This window comes from Octopus sinensis, linkage group LG5, assembly GCF_006345805.1.
Source record: "Octopus sinensis linkage group LG5, ASM634580v1, whole genome shotgun sequence".
NCBI lineage: Eukaryota > Metazoa > Mollusca > Cephalopoda > Octopoda > Octopodidae > Octopus > Octopus sinensis.
In genome coordinates, this window is record NC_043001.1 from 74,778,316 (window position 1) to 74,788,526 (window position 10,211).

The 10,211-nt window shown below is 38.0% G+C and overlaps 1 pseudogene; it reads left to right on the forward strand.

Annotated features, from left to right (window-relative positions):
• Positions 1-3,267: 3,267 nt before the first annotated feature.
• Positions 3,268-4,275, forward strand: LOC118763561 (annotated as a pseudogene).
• The last annotated feature ends 5,936 nt before the right edge of the window (positions 4,276-10,211 follow it).

Below are 10,211 nucleotides of genomic sequence, written 5' to 3' on the forward strand. Positions count from 1 at the left end.
GAAACCGGTATTTTCTTCAAAAACTATGTTACTGTATGAAAAAATTTTATAACATTCTTCTGACGTAATGACTCAAATATATTCTTTAACCTTATAAAACAAGCCTTCTGTAGTTTTTCACTCTTTACTATTTTCTATATATCCAACAACGTGCTTTCACACACCAACTTTCTCACCTATATATATATATATATATATATATATATATATATATATATATATATATATATATATATATATATTCTCTTTACTCTTTACTCCTTTACTCTTTTACTTGTTTCAGTCATTTGACCGTGGCCATACTGGAGCACCGCCTTTAGTCGAGCAAATAGACCTCAGTACTTATACTTTGTAAGCCTAGTACTTATTCTATCGGTCTCTTTTGCCGAACCGCTATGTTACGGGGACGTAAACACACCAGCATCGGTTGTCAAACGATGTTGGGAGGACAAATACAGACACACAAACACATACTTTATCCTCAAAAATTGGAATTTTGGATTTGACCGAATAAGATGATGTGGATGATCGGAGCGGCGGTGGAGATAAATGTGGGATGACGTGGACTTGCAAAATAATTCTGTCACTATTCTGCCTCTAGAAAACTTGACTTATGTGTCCATAAATTCAATGCTAGTTTTTGAAATACTAGACGTAAATTTTATGTTGGACTTAAAGCCATAGTCTCTAGCATAACAGTCACAGAAATGCAAGAAGTCCATTAAACTATCCTGTGATCATTCCCAGACAAAAAATAAGTCATCAATGAACCGTAACCAGAGTATTGGTTCATGACCATGAAGGGGTTTGAATGTCTTCAGTAGCTGCATCTCGAATTTCGTCATGAAGATATTAGCGAAATTAACTGCCATGGGTTGTCCACGGCGCAACCCTTTGTCTGGTGGTAAAATCTTTGTCTAAACTTCATTGTGTTACTTTCTAACACAAACCTCAATAATCTACAGAGAGTGCGTAACGTTGGGAGTTTGTGAGGTTATTCCAGGACTTCTTTCTACTTGATTAAGGCTTTCTATAATGCCTGCCTGACAAGATTCAATAAATTCCAGTAGTGCTTGTGAACGTCTATCCCGAACTTTATCTGGATACCAACTGGGATTGTTTTCAATCCAGTTACGCCAGATTCTATCATCGTTTTTATTTTCAGTAAGCATGGGGTTTTCTGACTCCTCGTTATCAGTTTTTTCAAAAAAAATATTCTTTCAGCTTGTGAAGTCGGACAAACTGAAATAGCCCTTGAGCTAGTTTAGTCTTGTCGAAATTCTTAGTGCTTGGACAAAAACTCAGTCCAAGCTCCATGACTGAGACATCGTCGGGCACAAGTTTTAGTTTAGATAAATTTATGACCGACTTATTCTCTAGTGTGATGGTTTTTCTCGGGCAAGTGGTTTTCAGAGTCTTACTCTCATTAGATTTCTGACTACGTTTTGGGCTTTGCTCAAAATCTTCACTTAAAACACGAAACCTACTGGGTGATAAAATTTGTTCCATGTGAGAAGCTATAATTTTTAGTCGTCTTTCTAGGGGTAATCCATTTCTGGGTGGGCGATAGAAAGTGAGTGACTTCTGTGGTTTTTGTAGACATTTGGAAAACCTTTACTTTCGGGAAAGGAACAAATTTATTGTTTTTGAGGCAAAATCTTAAATGTGCTCGCATTTTTGACTGATCAAATAAAAACTTCTCTGGAGCGTTTCCAATGACTAGTTCAAATGCATACGCCAGGGCAAAAGGCCACAATTATATGTGCCAACTTGGGGATTAATTATATGAACTTGTTGAATTGTAGGAACAATGTTTGTTTGTGGTGAATACAATGTTGTTATTTGTGTCATTAGTTCCTGCGAAACTGGTAAGTTCAAACTGTCATAAATATAAACATCTCCGAAAAAATTAGTTGACAAAACAAAATGATTGTTCCTGGTGTGATGAATGAACAGTTTGCGGTGTGGATAAGAAATTCTGTGTGAGAAAAGAATGGTTGGTTGTATTGGAATTTCTAGAAAATTTTCCGCTGCGATTTTCAACCCGGCGTCAATGAGTTTATCACATAACATTTGTCCTGAAAGTAAAAACGACTTCTCATATTTCAAAGCAAATTTTCTCAACCAAAATGTTCCCTTGTCCACTGGCTCAGGTAAATGGGAAATCAGCTTCTTTTGGGTTTTTTTTTTTTTTATCTTCGAGGCCGAAATTTCCTTTTTTCAAAGTTCGTCAAACAGTTACACAAAAGGTTCAAACGATTTTTAGAACATACCTTTTTAAGGACGCTCGAAATCTTAATGTCTGTACCAAGCAGTATTAATTTTGAACGATAGTGATAAATAATAGCTTCCATTATATTTCTTTATTGCCCACAAGGGGCTAAACATAGAAGGGACAAACAAGGACAGACAAAGGGATTAAGTCGATTACATCTACTCCAGTGTGTAACTGGTACTTATTTAATCGACCTCGAAAGGATGAAAGGCAAAGTCGACCTCGGCGGAATTTGAACTCAGAACGTAGCGGCAGACGAAATGCCAATTTCTTTACTACCCACAAGGGGCTAAACACAGAGAGGACAAACAAGGACAGACAAACGGATTAAGTCGATTATATCGACCCCAGTGCGTAACTGGTACTTATTTAATCGACCCCGAAAGGATGAAAGGCAAAGTCGACCTCGGCGGAATTTGAACTCAGAACGTATCGCAGACGAAATATCGCTAAGTATTTCGCCCGGCGTGCTAACGATTCAGCTTCCATTATGTTAAATGAATTGCTCTCACCAATTAATTTAAACTTTTGAAGCAATGAATTGTCAAGCTTTGATGCATGTTTCCAGAAATGATAGATGCCTCTTGACTTTAGCACGAAAACGATTAAGTTTTTTCACAGATAGAAATGTCGATTTCTCAATTTCTGATTCATATTTGAATGGTACAAATTCCATTGGCCCAGGATTGGGTTCAACGCTGGAGTCTAGCGAAACTAACAGGGCTAACAAGCCAACTGTAAGAAGGAAAAAAATGCAAAAGCTATAATTTGCATTACGGTTTTCCTTAGACACCCGGCTGCTTTGGTAACTTCCAGAATTTCTATATGATCCAATTCTTATTCTGTGTACCATAAAATCAATCATCTCAATCTACTTTTAAATGTATTTTCAAATTAATTTTCGTTAAATTACTCTGACTTTATATATCATTTTAAAGCCCGTTTTTCGCTCTATCTAATAGGTCATTTTTTTCCGGAACGTTGAATACAACATGGACAAAAAGCAAATTCGCACAATTTTCTTATTCCAGTTCAAGCTAGGTCGAAAAGCTGCTAAAACAGCTCGCGATATCAACGATGTGTTTCGCCCAGGAACCACTAATGAACGTACAGCACAATGGTGGCTCAAGAAATTTTGCAGCTGTGACGAGAGTCTTGAAGATGATAAGCGTAGTGGTCGGCCATCGGATGTTAACAACTATCAACTAAGAGCCTTAGTTGAAGCCAATCCACGCCCAACTGTTCGAGAGCTTGCTTCTGAATTAGACGTAACGTATACGACAATTTCCAACCACTTGAAAGAGACTGGGAAAACAAAAATACCTGAGAAATAGGTGCCGGACGAATTGAACGACAACCAAAAAAAAAAACGCCATTTTGAAGTGTCGTCTTCCCTTATTTTACGCAACAAGAACGACCCGTTTCTCGACCGGATTGTGACTTGCGATGAAAAGTAGATTCTTTACGACAACCGGCGACGCTCAGCTCAGTGGTTGAACGCCGACGAAGCTCCACGGCACTTCCCGAAGCCAAAGTTGCATCAGATGAAGGTCATGGTGACTGTTTGGTGATCTGTGGCAGGTCTCATCCATCACAGCTTTTTGGATCCAGGCGAAACCATTACGGCGGAGGAGTACCGTCAGCAAATGAATGAAATGCATAAGAAACACCGACAACAGCCAGCATTGGTCACTAGAAAAGGACCAATTCTTCTCCACGATAACGCTCGGTCGCACGTCGCACAACTGACCCTGTAGAAGTTGAACGAATTGGGCTACGAAACTCTGCCTCATTCGCCATACTCACCAGACCTCTCATCTACCGACTTCCACTTCTTCAATCATCTCGACAACTTCCTGCGTGAGAAATGCTTCAAAAACCAAGTCGATGACAAACACGGGTTCAACGACTTCATCGCCACCAGAATGCAGGATTTTTACGCTACAGGCACAAATAAACTTGTTTCGCGTTGGCGAAAATGTGTCGGTTCTGACTGTTAATTTCGATTAATAAAATTTTGTTTGAGCCGAGATATGTGCATCTGAATTGAAAGGTTAAAAACCACCAGAACTTTCTTGACAACTTAATAGTTTCTTGTAGGTAGGCATTGATCTTGGGATGCTATGATAAACTCTTCTGTTTCTGATTTTAAGCCAGAAGACACTAACCATTGATGGGTAAGGGCTTTGTTAACATTGGCATTATAAGCTTTCTTTTGGGTATTTGCCATTAGGAGGTTTTTCTTGTCATTTATCAGTAAGAATATCTATGGCAGCAATTTTAGCACGGGTTTTCATACGCTTAGTTTTTTCTGTGCTTGTTTCAATTATGTCTAATTCTGGGATTTGTTATATTTGGAATTCACTTAGATATTCTTTTACCTGCTTTGTTACTGAGTATGATGCTTTCTTGTTTTCATGCTTTATGACAAGTTTTAACATCCAGTCATCAGAGTTTATCAGGTAGGTGTTGAGGCCAATTGTGGAAGTCTTCATTGTTAATTCCAGTTGTAAAAGTCCACGGCCTCCCTCTTTTCTTGGCAGATAAAGTCGTTCTATATCTGCCTTAGGGTGGTGCATTCTATGCATTGTCAACAATTTTCATAATTTTTTGTCAAGATGATATATTTCAGTAATTGACCAGTTAATAATATTGAAACTGTAAGTCACGACTGGTATGGCTAAAATATTGATCGCTTCGATCCTATTTCTTGCATTCAGCTCTGTCTTGAGTATTGCCCTTACCCCGCATTAACATTCTCTTCTGATCCTTTCCTTCATCAATGAATGTTTAATTCTATCACCTTTAAATACCCCTAGGTATTTGTAGCCCTCCGCTGGTTCTAATTCCTTTATGACATTCTGCTGGTCAAGATTAACGTTGGATGTTTCTGTCATTTTTCATTTGATAAAAGTAGCTTTTGCACATTTATCGAGGCCAAATTGCATCCTGATGTCATCACTGAATTGTTTAACAATTGCTAGTAAGCCCTGTAGTTGTTGGTCATTTTTTGCAAAGAGCTTTAATATCATCCTTGTGAAAGAGATGATTTATATTTACCAAACATTTTATAGCCTTATTGTACATCATCGAGCAATTCCGAGAGAGGTATTAATGCTAGACAAAAGAGGAGTGGTGACAGAGAGTCCCCTTGGAAAATTCCATATGAAATTTCTTACATCTCCAATATTGACAAGATCTATTGTCACTCGTAGAGTTATTGTCTACCCAGGCTATCGACAAGTTTTTGTGTCGTTTATGACAATCTTCCAAGATCATCTTATTGATGAGTAGCTGATACAGCCATAGGACCCAGGTTTACATCCTTTTTGCTCATTAGGGAATATGCCACTTTTTATTAAAAAAATATAGGCATATTCAGTCAAGAATATGTTGTTAAGCAGGTTATGGGTCTATAATTTTTTGGTTTATTTGTCTCTTCATTTTTTGGAAGTAGGAATGTAACACAATTAACTAGCCAAGAGGGAATCATACTAGGTTGTTGCAAAACATTGTTGTAGTTTTGTTAGCAGTTCATGACACTCTGGGAAGGCATTCAGCCAGAAGTTAGGAATTTTATCCTTTCCTAGAAACTTCCATTTGCTTGACTTTCTGAGAGTAGATCTTATATCCTCTACCTTGATACTCTCCCACTTTTGCTCTTCTAAGGAGTCTAAGTCGGTAGATATTTTATTGTGTTCTGCCCAAATTTTATTCCAAAATTCTTGCACTTCTTTTTACTTTTTCTATTTATTATTATTATTGTTATTCTTGTTGTTGTTGTTGTTGTTGTTATTATTATTATTATTATTATTATTATTATTATTATTATTGTTATTATTATTATTATTATGGCCGCCATACTTTAAAGTCACGGAAATTTGAAGCTCCGTAAGTTGAAATAGTGTTTGTAATCTTTTTGGCCAACTAAAGCCCCGTGTCTTCATTTTATTGTTACCATTGCATTTATGAGATCGTCTGGACTGCGCCGATAGTATTTTTGTTTAGAAATAGCCCCTGTTTTGCAGGGGGTGCGCATCAATACTTTTCTAATCCTAACAACTTTCGGAAAAAGCTAATACTTTGCTATTCATTTAAAGATGGCTGATAAAGAAGCCATCATAACCTTCGACGCGTTCCTTGTGGGAGAAGAATGAGAACAAAGACGTAGCGTGGCCTACACTTAATGACGCCACTGAGGCGAATTCTGTTTCGTCTCTAAGCAACGTCAAAACTATCGGCGGCAACAACAACAGCAGTAGCAGCAGTGACTAACAACAACAACGACGACGACGACGACTTTATCAACCACAGCAACAACTATATCAACAACAGCAACAACGATACTAACAAAGAAAAATTTAGAAACGTGAATATCACCACTTCCACCGCCTCCGCGGCAAAGCAGGTTTCTTTTGCCATTGCGGCGAGAAATTTGGAAGATTTCCGCATAGATGAAGAAGAATTGAAAATGGCGAGGAAAACTGTATTAAGGAACGGGAGAAGGGTAGCTCTAAATCATCCATTCAACTCCCTCTGCGTAGCGGCTTAGGCATGCCATGACTTTTGATGCGCAGTCACGTACTCAGGTTGTGCCACCTGCACCGATTTCAAGAAGGTGAACGTGTGTGAGCTGTTTTTGAGACATGCTTTTCCGCAGCTCGTCTCCTTGACGGAGCTGCAGTCTTGGGTAAAGGATAGAGCAACACTGGGCACCTGGCACCTAGAATATTGTCAGACACTCACTGCCTTTTACAAGTCAGGAAATAGGATCGGTGGATGTTCCACTTTAACTAAATACAGAGGATTAGTAACGGGGAAGTGCGACGACTTCCTAGGCGTCGACGAAGACGAACTGGCAAGTATATTCCGGAGGACTTTCAAGTCGGTGACTACTATAGATAAATTCCAGTTATCTTGAGCCTGACAGTGCTACCGGGGAGCGCTACCGGTTCGAGATAAACTCTAGATGCACGGATGTGGTGTCAGTCGCGGTTGTCTGAGGTGCTCGCAGAGCGACGAAACCGTTCTGCATGCACTCGTTTAGTGTCCGAGATTTGCTGACTTGTGGAGCTATGTCGAACAGCTGCTGTCGCGTGTGGGACAGACCCGTCTGTCGTCCGAGCCCATAGTGATCATTGTCCCGCCGCCTTCCTTTAATCGGGCTGGCAAGGTAGTTTTTCTTTGTCTGGTGGATGTGACGAAAGAAGCTGTCTGGCAGACGATGCTGGAAGGAATGAGGGGAGATATTCTTCTCTGGTAAAGCTCTAATCGACTTTTTCAAGTTTCAATTGAAAAGAAAAGTGAGGGTCGAGGGGGAGGTGCTGCCCTCGAGTGAGTTTATGATTAGTTGAGTGAAAGTTATGAAAATGGCAAGAGTGGATGGTACCGCTCTCAATGAAAACCTGTGAGTCGGTGGAAAAGAGTTGGAGAGGGCACTCGTTCTTGGTATTCAGGGTTATCTTGGATGATGGGGTTCCTCGATTATCCCTAGAGGTCCTCCTGTATCAGGAGGGCTCTACCACAATCAATTGTTTTTTCCTCTTCTTCTAATACCATATACTATGTACACTTTCCTTCTTTTAGTGTATACCGTGTATACTTGTTTTTTTATTTATCATTCCAGCATGTGTAAAGCCCAACACTTTACGTCTGACTGTATTGCCCCCCCCCCATCCTTCACCCCGGTGACAAATAAAAGAAATCATTATTATTATTATTATTATTATTATTATTATTATTATTATTATTATTATTATTATTATTATTATTATTGTTGTTGTTGTTGTTATTGTTATTATTGAGTGAGAGAGCAGTGCATGCCATCAAAGTGACACTGAGGTACAAATATACGAAGCCCAATATACCCATCATGACTACCCGTCTGATAAGGGTATACCAGGCACATGCATCACAACCATATGTGCGCGACATGGTGATATAATATCAAGATAAACAGGTCATGAGCTTGCAGGTGAAGCCCAGTTAGAATTTTCTTTTGGTTGAGTAGCCCATCCCGTTCAAAAGATCCCTGAATAAGGGTTGTTTAAGGATATTGAACGAAACACCCATATTTCCAAAGGTGAATTATCCAAACCCCAAAGAATACCTCTCAACACATAGTTATGATGCTCCCCAACTACTTCTGCTTGACATCAGAGATGCACATATCGTCAGCCACTAAGTGACATGCTCAACTGGTTATCATTATTATTATTATTATTATTATTATTATTATTATTATTATTATTATTATTATTATTATCATCATTATCATCATCATCATCATCATCATCATCATCACCACCACCACCACCACCATCATCATCATCATCATCATTATTATTATTATTATTATTATTATTATTATTATTATTATTATTATTATTATTGAGTGAGAGAGCAGTGCATGCCATCAAAGTGACACTGGGGTAAAATATACGAAGCCCAATATACCCATCATGACTACCCGTCACATGCATCACAACTATATGTGCGCGACATGGTGATCTCATATCAAGATAAACAGCACATGACCTTGCAGGTGGGGCCCAGTTAGAATTTTCTTCAGGTTGAGTAGCCCATCCCGCTCAAAAGGTCTCTGAATAAGGGTTGTTTAAGGATGTTGAAAGAACCACCCATGTTTCCAGAGGTGAATTATTCAAACCCCAAAGAATCCCCCCCAACACATGGCCATGATGCTCCCCCACTACTTCTGCTCGTGATCAGAGATGCACATATCGTCAGCCACTAAGGGACATGCTCAACTGGTTACGGTCAAACAACTCACAAGCAGATCTGTGGCATTGAGCAGAATATTTGCTGTAGCCCATCTTTTATACCAAGACAAAACAATGTACATGATAACGCAGAATATTTGCTGTAGCCCATCTTTTATACCAAGACAAAACAATGTACATGATAACTTATTATTATTATTATTAATATTATTATTATTATTATTATTATTATTATTATTATTATTATTATTATTATGCTACAATATAGAAAAATAGCTTCTGATAAAAACAACAGGTAAATGAATAGTTTTGAAATGAAACAGGTAAGACATATAGGTTCTCCACCCTGGATAACATGTCAGATGTTGACAGGTGACATTATCAAAATATCTACAGCTGAATAAAGAACGAGTGTGTAATACGAAGTGATTTTTCTTACACACGTAAAACAAAAACAGAAACTATATACTTTCACACAGCCATGGTATCACGCCCCATTAACCGCAAGTCAAATATCGTGGGCATAAAGTTATATGTTTGTGCGTGTGTATGTGTGTGTGTGTGTGTGTGTGCAAAAATAGATGCACATACATACACATGCATACATATATGCGTGTGTGTGTATATATACATACACATATACACATACATACATAAACACACACACATATATATACACACATATCCTTGGTGCATTTATATATACATACATATATATATATATAAAACTGAGAATGTGTGTCTGTCTGTCTGTCTGTGTGAATCCCTAAAACCTGAGAACTACACAACCAATTTCATTCAAATTTTACACATGCCTTACTTAGGGTCCATGTAGTGTCATGGGCAAAAAAGATTTTAACTTCTTGCCTAGGGCGAGCCCACAGCAATATCCTATCTTCTCCACTATTTCAGTATTACGTGTCAAAAGTAAAACAAAAACGTTTCTCTATTGTAATGTCAGATACTTTCACTTTAATACTGAAACTATTAATTAAAGTGAAACTATTATATAAGAGGAATGAACCAATAACAGTGGACATCCATTTTGCAAGAAGAAGATCCTCTATGGTTTTATATGCTACACCACTGGTTTTAAATTCATACTAATCAAATTTATATTCAATTTTTCACCCTTATTATTTTAAATTTAAATTTACATGTATCTATATATAGATAGATGTATACATATAGATGTA